This window comes from Ranitomeya imitator, chromosome 2 (genome assembly GCF_032444005.1).
Source record: "Ranitomeya imitator isolate aRanImi1 chromosome 2, aRanImi1.pri, whole genome shotgun sequence".
In the NCBI taxonomy this organism is placed as follows: Eukaryota; Metazoa; Chordata; class Amphibia; order Anura; family Dendrobatidae; genus Ranitomeya; species Ranitomeya imitator.
This window is the reverse complement of record NC_091283.1, coordinates 259,253,174-259,267,691: the sequence shown is the minus strand read 5'-3', so window position 1 is coordinate 259,267,691 and position 14,518 is coordinate 259,253,174. Positions and strand designations below refer to the sequence as shown.

General features: G+C 47.0%; 1 protein-coding gene across 1 annotated transcript in view; it reads left to right on the top strand.

The window, feature by feature from the left end:
- Positions 1-14,518, top strand: part of LOC138662988 (zinc finger protein 773-like) — a 70,609-nt gene that overhangs the window by 13,302 nt on the left and 42,789 nt on the right. The gene's annotated exons all lie outside the window — the stretch shown is intronic.

Below are 14,518 nucleotides of genomic sequence, written 5' to 3'. Positions count from 1 at the left end.
GTGCTGACAAAATAGAAAATCACTAGAAGAAAAATATTATGATGGGCCTGTAAGAGAAAGCGGAGGGTAATAATGCTGTTGGCTTCCTAGAACCCGGAGATCTTATCGGAGGAATCTCCCTTCTCACCCTTCTGTGCTGCTGAATGTGATCATATGGTCCCTACAAGACCAGGTCCAGTCTGTCTGGCCAAACTTCACTTTTTTTTTTTTTTTTTTTTTATCAATTAGTGTTTATTGAAGATTTCCAAAACAATACAGTGCAATCAAACAGTAATAACAGTAACAGAGGTCAACTAAAAATGAGTAAGGAGAAAAACCAAACCAATCAGAAAGGAAGAAGTAGGGGAGAAAGGCGGGGGGAGGGATAGGTACAGTAGGGGGAATAGGGGGGGGGGGAGGAAAGGAGTATAGGCATTCACAAGACATTATCTAGCAATTCAGTTATAGACAAGGGGTCCTGGCAAACTATGGCAGAATAAGAATATTACAAACACAAAAACAGACATGTCAATTATGCTTACTTATTCCCACTCAAGTAAACGATCAAACAAGGTGGTGCGGGTCAATAGAGGAATGACCACTATGTAACCAAGGGTGCCAAATATTTTGTCTTTTGGTTTTGGCAGTCATGGAGTGAGCGAAAGCAAGTTCATATTGGCAGTGGACATTAAGTTTATTAATTAATTCACTAATATTGCGAGGATTAGTGTCTTTCCATCTTGATGCGACTAATAACCTGGCAGCTATTAGAATATGTGATAGTGTACCTCGCAGTATGTGTGGAATGTCCTCCAGGCCGATGTGAAGAATGGCCTGCCTAGGTGACATAGTCAGCTGGATCCCCACGACCTGTGCAATTAAAAGGTCTATATCTCTTCACCAGGGCTGAAGAATTGGACACGACCACCAGGTGTGTTCCAGAGTTCCCCTGTGACCGCACCCCCTCCAGCATTTGTCCGACCCGGTAGGGTCATAGTGAGCCACCTGAACCGTATATTGATACCATCTAAGGTGTACTTTTTTCAATTGTTCGAGATGATTGACACAAGCTGATACCCGTAATACTTCACCCAGTCCCTCCTCCCAATCTATCGGGTCCGATAGGAAGTCCAGATCCTGTTCCCACTTGATCATATATGGCAGTTTAACATCTTCTGCTGGGTCGTTTAAGGCTTTATATAATATTGAAATTCCCTTCGGGCCAGAGTCAGGCAACAAGAAATAACCATTAACCCTGTTATTTAAATGGGAGTTGAAGAAAGGCGAGTTTGGGGAATTATGAAGTAGATGACGTATCTGCAAATATTGATAGAAATATCTCCGGACATTCAGGAAGCTGGAGGCCAAGCGGTCAAAGGGGACAAGGCCAGCGGCATCCAATATCTGCCGTAATGTTACGATTCCAGCATCAACCCAAGGCTGGAGATTAATAAATGGGATGTGTGTCTCAAGGGCTTTTAAGGATAGGGAGTCATGAGATAATTTAATCAAGGAAGGGACCAGTGTCCTCCAATTGTGGAGCGCGATTTTCATGATTGGTAAAGGAGGGGAATAATCAGTGATTGCAATAGATTCAGCCTCAAGAATTGTGCGGGTAGATCTAGTTTTGGCATAATAGTTTTCTATTTGGAGCCATCTGTGGTCTTTGTCTGCCTGCCACCAGTCTCTAAGTCCAGTTAGTATGGCCGCTCTATGGTACAGCATGAGGTTCGGCATTCCCAGCCCTCCCCGTTTGTACGGATAGTACATCAAGGTCCTAGAGATTCTGGATTTTTTGTGTGACCAAATATAATCGTATGTCATAGTTTGTAATTTCAAAATCAAACGTTTGGGGATTTTTAATGGGATACACCTAAGGAGATACAGTATTTTAGGCAGGATCATCATTTTGAAAACCTTAATCCTGGCAATCCAGGATGTCATAACTTTGTGAAAATGGTCAAGTTGTGCCCTAACCTGTGTGATCAATTTAGAGAAATTCTTCTCGACAATCTGTTCAGAGCCCGTCAATATAACTCCCAAGTACGCGATACCCTCTGTCATCCATTTAAATGGAAACTCAGCCTCCATTTTCGACTTGGCCGCGCACGGAACCGCCACCGGAAACAACAAGGACTTCGCCAAACTTCACTTTTATGATCGACAACATTAAATGTGCAGTGAGGCCAAGTGTGAATTTCTGGACAATAACAGAGTTTCCCTTTATCCTGACTTTTCAATTTGTATTAAAACCGACTAACTTCCAGGAGGAATGTGATAATCTACATAGACCCATCACACCGGTGCCATGATATATCTCTGAGCTGTGCGTGGCTGATGGCTGTAATATACATTTATTCCGCCTGCAGGAGATGTGTTGGCTCCAGCCCTGGTTTCATGGATTCTCTCCACCTCATAAATTACATTGTTTATGATCCTAAGAAATTCAGATTTCTGCACAATCTCTCCTGAAATGGGGAGCAAAATTATTTCCTCTAATCTTCTGGTCAGGACTCATAGTAGCTCCAATGGTCCAACATAAATGAATGCAACTCTGGTTTACTGTTGTTTCATCTTTATTTGTAGTTTCAGTTAATGAGATTCTTGTGCGTTGGGGCGGGGCTGTGGGCGGGGCTTTATGTGGTGCTCTGAGGCGGGGCTGTGGGCAGGGCTTTGTGCGGTGCTCTGATTACATATTCATCTGTATTGGCCTGTGACAGGTCACTGATCCCTCAATGTCCTGCCCCCATTTTACATAATGCATATAATATCATTAATATTATTGTTGATAATGCCTATAATATTATGGCTATTGGGAGGCTTAGAAAAAAAAATTACATCAAGCAAAATGACACCAGCTGCGCCTGTCCAGTAGCCTCTTTTTCTTATAGATGCTACTGCGCAGGCAATCACTGCAGCACATAAAGCTCCGCCCCAGAAAAGCAAAAAAGCCCAACCCACAGGCCATCCACAGCCCCGCCCCAGAGCACCACATAAAGCCCTACCCACAGCCCCGCCCCAGAGCACTACATAAGGCCCCGCCCTAGAGCACGAGAATCTCATTAACAGAAAACTACATATTAAACAACTGTTGTGAATTCTGTGGTCAAGCTCCCTCCTGTGGTCATGAGTGGTACTTCAGCTGGTTCTGTCTGAGCTTCCTCTGGTGGATGTGAGTGGGGCTGCGGCTTCTGAGTTTCCTTCCTCAGGTGACGAGGTTAAGTCGTTAGGTGCTGCTCTATTTAACTCCACCTAGTTCTTTGTTCCTTGCCTCCAGTCAATGTTCCAGTATTGGTCTTGCTCTCTCTCCTGGATCGTCCTTGTGGCCTGTCTTCACTGCATAAGCTAAGTTCTGCTTGTGTTTCTTGGTTTGCTATTTTTTCTGTCCAGCTTGCTATTTTGGTTTGTCTTGCTTGCTGGAAGCTCTGGGACGCAGAGGAAGCCCCTCCGTACCGTTAGTCGGTGCGGAGGGTCTTTTTGCGCCCTCTGCGTGGTTGTTTGTAGGTTTTTGTGCTGACCGCAAAGCTATCTTTACTATCCTCGGTCTATTCAGTAAGTCGGGCCTCACTTTGCTAAAATCTATTTCATCTCTGTGTTTGTATTTTCATCTTTACTCACAGTCTTTATATGTGGGGGGCTGCCTTTTCCTTTGGGGAATTTCTCTGAGGCAAAGTAGGCTTATTTTTCTATCTTCAGGGCTAGCTAGTTTCTCACGCTGTGCCCGAGGCGCCTAGGTCTGGTCAGGAGCGCTCCATGGCTACCTCTAGTGTGGTGTGATAGGATTAGGATTGCGGTCAGCAGAGTTCCCACGTCTCAGAGCTCGTCCTATGTTATCAGTAACTATCAGGTCACTTTGTGTGCTCTTAACCACCAGGTTCATTGTGTTTCTGAACCACCAGTTCATAACAGTACTGGAGGCCCAAAGTACTAATGCTTCTCAATAGAGGGAAAAGAGAAGTTCTGAGACCATTTTTTTTTCTTTGCACTGTGTTTTGTCTTTCTTTTCCCCTAGACATTTGGGTGGTTCAGGACACAGGTGTAGTGATGGACATTAAAGGTCTGTTTTCTTGTGTGGATCATCTCACTGCAAGAGTACAAAATATTCAAGACATTGTGGTTCAGAAATCTATGTTAGAACCTAGAATTCCTATTCCTGACTTATTTTCTGGAGATAGAGCTAAGTTTCTGAATTTCAAAAATAATTGTAAACTGTTTCTGGCTTTGAAACCCCGCTCCTCTGGTGACCCAGTTCAACAAGTTAAGATCATTATTTCTTTATTACGTGGCGACCCTCAAGACTGGGCATTTTCCCTTGCGCCAGGAGATCCTGCATTATGCGATATTGATGCGTTTTTTCTGGCGCTCGGATTGCTGTATGATGAACCTAATTCAGTGGATCAGGCAGAGAAAAATTTGCTGGCTCTGTGTCAGGGTCAGGATGAGGTAGAGATATATTGTCAGAAGTTTAGGATGTGGTCTGTGCTCACTCAATGGAATGTGCGCTGGCAGCAATTTTCAGAAAGGGTCTCTCTGAAGCCCTTAAGGATGTCATGGTGGGATTTCCTATGCCTGCTGGTCTGAATGAGTCTATGTCTTTGGCCATTCAGATCGATCGAAGCTTACGTGAGCGTAAAAATGTGCACCATTTGGCGGTATTACCTGAGCATAAACCTGAGCCTATGCAATGTGATAGGACTGTGACCAGAGCTGAACGGCAAAAACACAGACGTCGGAATGGGCTGTGTTTCTACTGTGGTGATTCCACTCATGCTATCTCCGATTGTCCTAAGCGCACTAAGCGGTTCGCTAGGTCTGCCACCATTGGTACGGTACAGTCGAAATTTCTTTTGTCCGTTACTTTGATCTGCTCTTTGTCATCCTATTCTGTCATGGCATTTGTGGATTCAGGCGCTGCCCTGAATTTGATGGACTTGGAGTTTGCTAGGCGCTGTGGGTTTTTCTTGGAGCCCTTGCAGTATCCTATTCCATTGAGAGAAATTGATGCTACGCCTTTGGCCAAGAATAAGCCTCAGTACTGGACCCAACTGACCATGTGCATGGCTCCTGCGCATCAGGAGGATGTTCGCTTTTTGGTGTTGCATAATCTGCATGATGTGGTCGTGTTGGGGTTGCCATGGCTACAAGTCCATAACCCAGTATTGGATTTGAAATCTATGTTTGTGTCCAGCTGGGGTTATCAGGGGGTACATGGTGATGTTCCAGTTCTGTCTATTTCATTATCCACCCCCTCTGAGGTCCCAGAGTTCTTGTCGGATTACCGGGATGTATTTGATGAGCCCAAGTCCAGTGCCCTACCTCCGCATAGGGATTGCGATTGTGCTATCGATTTGATTCCTGGTAGTAAGTTTCCTAAGGGTCGACTGTTTAATTTGTCTGTGCCTGAGCATGCCGCTATGCGAAGTTACGTAAAGGAATCCTTGGAGAAGGGTCATATTCGCCCGTCGTCGTCGTCGCCATTGGGAGCAGGGTTCTTTTTTGTGGCCAAGAAGGATGGTTCGTTGAGACCTTGTATTGATTACCGCCTTCTAAATAAAATCACAGTCAAATTTCAGTACCCCTTGCCGCTGCTGTCTGATTTGTTTGCTCGGATTAAGGGGGCTAGTTGGTTCACCAAGATAGATCTTCGTGGTGCGTATAATCTTGTGCGTATTAAACAGGGCGATGAATGGAAAACAGCATTTAATACGCCCGAGGGCCATTTTGAGTACCTGGTTATGCCATTCGGGCTTTCCAATGCTCCATCAGTATTTCAGTCCTTTATGCATGACATCTTCCGAGAGTACCTGGATAAATTCCTGATTGTATACTTGGATGATATTTTGGTCTTCTCGGATGATTGGGAGTCTCACATGAAGCAGGTCAGAATGGTGTTCCAGGTCCTGCGTGCGAATTCTTTGTTTGTGAAGGGGTCAAAGTGTCTCTTTGGTGTTCAGAAGGTTTCATTTTTGGGGTTCATTTTTTCCCCTTCTACTATCGAGATGGACCCTGTTAAAGTTCAGGCCATTTATGATTGGACTCAGCCGACATCTCTGAAAAGTCTGCAAAAGTTCCTGGGCTTTGCTAATTTTTATCGTCGCTTCATCAATAATTTTTCTAGTATTGCTAAACCGTTGACTGATTTAACCAAGAAGGGTGCTGATGTGGTAAATTGGTCTTCTGCTGCTGTAGAAGCTTTTCAGGAGTTGAAGTGTTGTTTTTCTTCTGCCCCTGTGTTGTGCCAGCCAGATGTTTCGCTCCCGTTCCAGGTCGAGGTTGATGCTTCTGAGATTGGAGCAGGGGCTGTTTTGTCGCAAAGAAGTTCTGATGGCACGGTGATGAAACCATGTGCCTTCTTTTCCAGGAAGTTTTCGCCTGCTGAGCGTAATTATGATGTTGGCAATCGAGAGTTGTTGGCCATGAAGTGGGCATTCGAGGAGTGGCGTCATTGGCTTGAAGGAGCTAAGCATCGCGTGGTGGTCTTGACTGATCACAAGAACTTGACTTATCTCGAGTCTGCTGAACGGTTGAATCCTAGACAGGCTCGTTGGTCGCTGTTTTTCTCCCATTTTGACTTTGTGGTTTCGTACCTTCCGGGCTCTAAGAATGTGAAGGCGGATGCCCTGTCTAGGAGTTTTGTGTCTGACTCTCCGGGTTTGCCTGAGCTGGCGGGTATTCTCAAAGAGGGGGTAATTTTGTCTGCCATCTCCCCTGATTTGCGGCGGGTGCTGCAAAAATTTCAGGCTAATAGACCTGACCGTTGCCCAGCGGAGAAACTGTTTGTCCCTGATAAATGGACGAGTAGAGTTATCTCTGAGGTTCATTGTTCGGTGTTGGCTGGTCATCCTGGAATCTTTGGTACCAGAGATTTGGTGGCTAGATCCTTTTGGTGGCCGTCTCTGTCGCGGGATGTGCGTTCGTTTGTGCAGTCCTGTGGGATTTGTGCTCGGGCTAAGCCCTGCTGTTCTCGTGCCAGTGGGTTGCTTTTGCCCTTGCCGGTCCCGAAGAGGCCCTGGACACATATCTCTATGGATTTTATTTCGGATCTCCCCGTCTCTCAAAAGATGTCGGTCATTTGGGTGGTTTGTGATCGCTTCTCTAAGATGGTCCATTTGGTACCCTTGTCTAAATTGCCTTCCTCCTCTGATTTGGTGCCATTGTTTTTCTAGCATGTGGTTCGTTTACATGGCATTCCGGAGAACATCGTTTCTGACAGAGGTTCCCAGTTTGTTTCGAGGTTTTGGCGAGCCTTTTGTGCTAGGATGGGCATTGATTTGTCTTTTTCCTCGGCTTTCCATCCTCAGACAAATGGCCAAACTGAACGAACCAATCAGACCTTGGAAACATATCTGAGATGTTTTGTTTCTGCTGATCAGGATGATTGGGTGTCCTTTTTGCCTTTGGCTGAGTTCGCCCTTAATAATCGGGCCAGCTCGGCTACTTTGGTTTCGCCGTTTTTCTGCAATTCTGGTTTCCATCCTCGTTTCTCTTCAGGGCAGGTTGAGTCTTCGGACTGTCCTGGTGTGGATACTGTGGTGGATAGGTTGCAGCAGATTTGGACTCATGTAGTGGACAATTTGACATTGTCCCAGGAGAAGGCTCAACGTTTCGCTAACCGCAGGCGCTGTGTGGGTCCCCGACTTCGTGTTGGGGATTTGGTTTGGTTGTCGTCTCGTTATATTCCTATGAATGTTTAATCTCCTAAGTTTAAGCCTCGTTTCATTGGTCCATATAGGATTTCTGAGGTTCTTAATCCTGTGTCTTTTCGTTTGACCCTTCCAGCTTCTTTTTCCATCCATAATGTATTCCATAGGTCATTGTTGCAGAGATACGTGGCACCTGTGGTTCCATCCGTTGATCCTCCTGCCCCGGTTTTGGTTGAGGGGGAGTTGGAGTATATAGTGGAGAAGATTTTGGATTCTCGTATTTCAAGATGGAAACTCCAGTACCTGGTTAAGTGGAAGGGTTATGGTCAGGAAGATAATTCCTGGGTCTTTGCCTCTGATGTTCATGCTGCCGATCTGGTTCGTGCCTTTCATTTGGCTCATCCTGGTCGGCCTGGGGGCTCTGGTGAGGGTTCGGTGACCCCTCCTCAAGGGGGGTGTACTGTTGTGAATTCTGTGGTCAAGCTCCCTCCTGTGGTCATGAGTGGTACTTCGGCTGGTTCTGTCTATGAGCTTCCTCTGGTGGATGTTAGTGGGGCTGCGGCTTCTGAGTTTCCCTCCTCAGGTGACGAGGTTAAGTCGTTAGGTGCTGCTCTATTTAACTCCACCTAGTTCTTTGTTCCTTGCCTCCAGTCAATGTTCCAGTATTGGTCTTGCTCTCTCTCCTGGATCATCCTTGTGGCCTGTCTTCACTGCATAAGCTAAGTTCTGCTTGTGTTTCTTGGTTTGCTATTTTTTCTGTCCAGCTTGCTATTTTGGTTTGTCTTGCTTGCTGGAAGCTCTGGGACGCAGAGGAAGCCCCTCCGTACCGTTAGTCGGTGCGGAGGGTCTTTTTGCGCCCTCTGCGTGGTTGTTTGTAGGTTTTTGTGCTGACCGCAAAGCTATCTTTACTATCCTCGGTCTATTCAGTAAGTCGGGCCTCACTTTGCTAAAATCTATTTCATCTCTGTGTTTGTATTTTCATCTTTACTCACAGTCTTTATATGTGGGGGGCTGCCTTTTCCTTTGGGGAATTTCTCTGAGGCAAGGTAGGCTTATTTTTCTATCTTCAGGGCTAGCTAGTTTCTCAGGCTGTGCCCGAGGCGCCTAGGTCTGGTCAGGAGCGCTCCATGGCTACCTCTAGTGTGGTGTGATAGGAATAGGGATTGCGGTCAGCAGAGTTCCCACGTCTCAGAGCTCGTCCTATGTTATTAGTAACTATCAGGTCACTTTGTGTGCTCTTAACCACTAGGTCCATTGTGTTTCTGAACCACCAGTTCATAACAAACAACCACAAGACGGATTTCATCACCAGGTATCGGTGTAATCAGTATAACGGCACTGACCTGACAGTGTCTGTAGTCACTGAGCACAATCCTGCTGACAGGTTCCCTTTAAGACATCTCCGCTCTGCACTATTATACACAGTTCTCTTTAAATGTGTAATATTTCTTCTTGAAACTCATCTGACAGAAAATATTGGAGCTTCCGATAGTTTAGATCGTGAAGTCACCGAGCCCCGTGCTCTAATTACCCCAGAGAGGTTTCACCACTAGCTGCTCATTTATTACTGATGGAGACTGTTCAGTTTGAGCATTTCAGTAGATGTTATTGTCTATAGTCAGGTTTTGATTACAGTAGTGTCCAGAATCCTCTGATTTATCCTCTTCCTGGTGCCAGTTTTGTGTTCTTAATCCGGCCCCATTTTTACAATCTGACGTGGTCACTGTATGTGGTGATAACTTTGGAATTATTCACAAAGGATAATAGAAAACAAATGGATCTTACAAATTATTTTCCAGCTTCTCACAATACCCTACATACGATTGTACACTACTCTCTGGGCACATGGCCGTGTTCAGAAGGGAAGGAGCGCCATTTAGCTGTTTGACTGCAGATCTAGCTGGAATAATTTGCAGACACAATGTATTGGGAGCACTGTTCATGGTCAACTTGTAGCTCAAAAGATCTCCACCATGAACATGCTTGGCATAGGGTTGAGCGAAACGGATCGTTAATTTTCGAAAGTCGCTGACTTTTGTCACAGTCGGGTTTCACGAAACCCGACCCGACCCCTGTGTGGGGTCGGCCATGCGGTATGCGACTTTCGCGCCAAAGTCCCGTTTCAATGTCGCTAAAAGCGCCATTTCTCAGCCAATGAAGGTGGACGCAGAGTGTAGGCAGCGTGATGACATAGGTCTCAGTCCCCACCATCTTAGAGAAGGGCATTGCAGTGATTGGCTTGCTGTCTGCGGCGTCACAGGGGCTATAAAGGGGCGTTCCCGCCGACCGCCATCTTACTTCTGCCGATCTTAGCATAGGGAGAGGTTGCTGCCGCTTCGTCAGAAGCAGGGATAGCGTTAGGCAGGGTCCATTAACCACCAAACCGCCTGTGCTGTAGCGATTTCCACTGTCCAACACCACCTTTTGTTTGCAGGGACAGTGGAAGCTACATTTTTTTTTTCCTCAGCGCTGTAGCTCATTGGGCTGCCCTAGAAGGCTCCCTGATAGCTGCATTGCTGTGTGTACGCCGCTGTGCAAACCAACTGCTTTTTTCAAAGCACAAATCCTGTTGTTCCTTCCTTTCTGCACAGCTATCTTTTTTGTTTGTCCACACTTTTGATTTAATTTGTGCAGCAGTCCACTCCTTCTTATTGCTGCCTGCCATACCTGGCTGAGATTACTGCAGGGAGATAGTAATTGTAGGACAGTACCTTTTTTTTTTTTTTTTTTTTTTTTTTTAATTCTCCCTAAAAAAAAAGTTGTGGGAGATTAAGATTGGCATTTCTGCTAGAGTGCCATCCCTGTGTGTGCCATCTCTCTCAAATAGTGGGCCATAGAAAGCCTAGTGTTTTTTTTTTAAATTTGGTTTCTAAATTCTCCCTGAAAAAATAAAAAAAACAGTGGGAGATTAATATTGGCCTTTGTGCTTCTGTGCCAGTCGTGTGTGCCATCTCTCAGAAATAGTGGGCCACAGAAAGCCTAGTGCCTGTTTTTGGTTATTAAATTCTCCCTGAAAAAAAAAGAAACAGTGGGAGATTAATATTGACATTTGTGCTTGAGTGACAGTCCTGCTTGTGTGGCATCTCTCTCATTTGGTGCCACAGAAAACAGAGTGTGTAACATCGTGCCTGATTTTCCTTGCGGTCTCACCCACCTATAAAGGGATATCTAAATCATACAGAAGTTAGAGTTCACCTTGTAAGTTCTTTGACAGTAACAAATACCGTTACTTTGGTGACGTTTTTAAAACAATGAGGAAGTCTGGTGGAAGAGGTCGTGGCCGTGAGCGTTCATTGCCAGCTGGTAATGATGGTAGTGGTAGTGGAGCATCAGGTGGTCGTAGGAAAAACAATATAGCACCTAAGTCTCGAGCTGTGGAGCCAGGTTCGTCGTCTGGCTGCACAAGGCCTCGAACGCTCACTTTTCTGGGAGTAGGAAAACCGCTTTTAAAGCCGGAGCAGCAAGAGCAAGTTTTGACTTACCTTGCTGACTCAGCCTCTAGCTCTTTTGCCTCCTCTTCTGAAACTGGTAAATGTAAAAGCAGCGCGTCGTTAGTGGATGTTCACGGTCAGGGACAAGTCGCTTCCTTGTCCTCTTCAGCAAAAACAACAACAGAGAAGAATGCAGCAGGCAACACAACGGGTTACTCCATGGAGCTCTTTACACATAACGTCCCTGGCTTAGAAAGTGAAACAGTTAGCAGGCCATGCCCATTACAAGTTGAATCTGACATGGAGTGCACTGATGCACAGCCACAGCCAGACTACTATGCTGTTCCTTTGACTCAGACCACAACCTTGCCCTCGCAGGGTACTGATCCAGAATCAGACCCTGATGAGACTATGGTGCCCCGTCACGAACGCTATACCACCGACTTACACGGTGACACAGACGAAGTTGCACACGAGATAGAAGAGGAGGTTATAGATGACCCAGTTGTTGACCCCGATTGGCAGCCATTGGGGGAACAGGGTGCAGGCGGCAGTAGTTCTGAAGCGGAGGAGGAGGGGCCGCAGCAAGCATCAACATCGCAACAGGTTCCATCTGCCGGGCCCGTATCTGGCCCAAAACGCGTGGCAAAGCCAAAACCTGTTGGAGGACAGCGTGGCCATCCGGTTAAAGCTCAGTCTGCAATGCCTGAAAAGGGATCCGATGCTAGAAAGAGTGCAGTCTGGCATTTTTTTAAACAGCATCCAATTGATCAGCGCAAAGTCATCTGTCAAAAATGTTTAACTACCTTAAGCAGAGGTCAGAATCTGAAAAGTCTAAATACAAGTTGCATGCATAGACATTTAACCACCATGCATTTGCAAGCCTGGACTAACTACCAAATGTCCCTTAAGGTTGTAGCACCCTCGGCCAATGAAGCTAGTCAGCAACGCTACATCCCTTCCGTCACTGTAAGGCCACCATTTTCCGCACAACCTGCAGTATCTGTGCAGGTTTCTTTGCCAGGCCAAAGCAGTCAGGGTCAGGGAATCACCAGTTTCGTAGTAGGAAACACGGCATCTAGGGCACCGGCGGCAACAATACCGTCTCCAACCGTCTCTCAGTCTGCCATGTCCACCGGCACCCCCGCTAGTTCCACGATCTCCAGCTCTCCAGTCCAGCTCACCCTACATGAGACTCTGATTAGAAAAAGAAAGTACTTAGCCTCGCATCCGCGTACGCAGGGTTTGAACGCCCACATAGCTAGACTAATCTCGTTAGAGATGATGCCCTACCGGTTAGTTGAAAGCAAAGCTTTCAAAGCCCTGATGGACTACGCTGTACCACGCTACGAGCTATCCAGTCGACACTTCTTTTCGAGAAAAGCCATCCCAGCCCTCCACCAGCATGTTAAAGAGTGCATCGTCCATGCACTCAGGCAATCTGCGAGTACAAAGGTGCACCTGACAACAGATGCATGGACCAGTAGGCATGGGCAGGGACGGTACGTGTCCATCACGGCACGCTGGGTGAATGTGGTGGATGCAGGGTCCACAAGGGACAGCAATTTTGGGACAGTTCTGCCTAGCCCATGGTCTAGGAAACAGTTGGCTGTAGCCGTTCGCACCCCCTCCTCCTCCTCCTCGTCCTCCTGCAGAAGCGAGAGCTCGTCCACAGACCGCAGTCGCCCAACCACTCCATCCGCAGCTGCCACTGTTGCACACCAGTTGTCCCATTATGGGGCAGCTACTGGCAAGCGTCAGCAGGCTGTATTGGCTATGAAGTGTTTGGGTGACAACAGACACACCGCGGAAGTTCTGTCCGAGTTCTTGCAGAAAGAAACGCAGTCGTGGCTGGGCACTGTAGATCTTGAGGCAGGCAAGGTAGTGAGTGATAACGGAAGGAATTTCATGGCTGCCATCTCCCTTTCCCAACTGAAACACATTCCTTGCCTGGCTCACACCTTAAACCTGGTGGTGCAGTGCTTCCTGAAAAGTTATCCGGGGTTACTCGACCTGCTCCTCAAAGTGCGCGGACTTTGCTCGCATATCCGCCGTTCGCCCGTACACTCCAGCCGTATGCAGACCTATCAGCGGTCTTTGAACCTTCCCCAGCATCGCCTAATCATAGACGTTGCAACAAGGTGGAACTCAACACTGCACATGCTTCAGAGACTGTGCGAACAGAGGCGTGCTGTTATGTATTTGTGGGAGGATACACATACATGGGCAGGCAGTAGGATGGCAGACATGGAGTTGTCAGGTGTGCAGTGGTCGAAGATACAAGACATGTGTCAAGTCTTTCAGTGTTTTGAGGAATGCACACGGCTGGTTAGTGCAGACAACGCCATAATAAGCATGAGCATCCCCCTAATGCGTCTGCTGATGCAAAGTTTGACGCACATAAAGGAGCAGGCGTCTGCAGCAGAGGAAGAGGAAAGCCTTGATGACAGTCAGCCATTGTCTGGTCAGGGCAGTGTACAGGACGAGGTAGCGGGCGAACAGGAGGAGGAGGACGAGGAGGATGATGGGGATGAGTATTTTTTTAATGAGGAAGCTTTTCCGGGGCCACTGGAAATTGGTGGCAAGGCCGGGTTCTGGTTTTTTGAGGGACACAAGTGACGTAGATTTGCCTGAAACTGCCCCTCAACCCAGCACAACCACAGATTTGACAACTGGAACTTTGGCCCACATGGCGGATTATGCCTTACGTATCCTCAAAAGGGACACACGCATTACTAAAATGATGAACGATGACGATTACTGGTTGGCCTGCCTCCTTGATCCTCGCTATAAAGGCAAATTGCAAAATATTATGCCACATGAGAACTTGGAACTAATATTAGCAACCAAACAATCAACTCTTGTTGACCGTTTGCTTCAGGCATTCCCAGCACACAGCGCCCGTGATCGTTCTCACACGAGCTGCAGGGGGCAGCAGACCAGAGATGTTAGAGGTGCACAAATCAGAAGTCGCCTTGGACAGAGGGGTTTTCTGACCAGGTTGTGGACCACAACTGGATTTCGAATTCTTTTGCCCCACCTTGCCCGGCTGACACCTAGCTTTCCTATGAAAAGGTCTTGCTTGTGGACTACTCTGAATGACTTTTCCAATCTCGTAATTTGCAGCAGCTGATTGTCCAGCATACGACATGTTTACACCTCCCTAAATGGCCAAACTCCCCCCACGGGGCCGTGGTCTCGCCACTTGGCGCAAGCACCCGTGAGAGTGCCGTTTGTCTGAAGAGGTGGGTGTGCCCGCTTTTGATCGACGGCACTGCCACTGGGTTCCTCATAGTACAATAAAGTGTCTCTGGCGGTGGTGGTGCACACCCAATGTCAGACACACTGTTGTAACATGAGGGGCCCTGGGCCTGTACCGCCGGCCACAAGAGAGTCCCCCCCCAGCTCAAACATTGCTCTACCACTTGCACAATTATCTCTCACAGTTCCACCAATGTTTAGTCT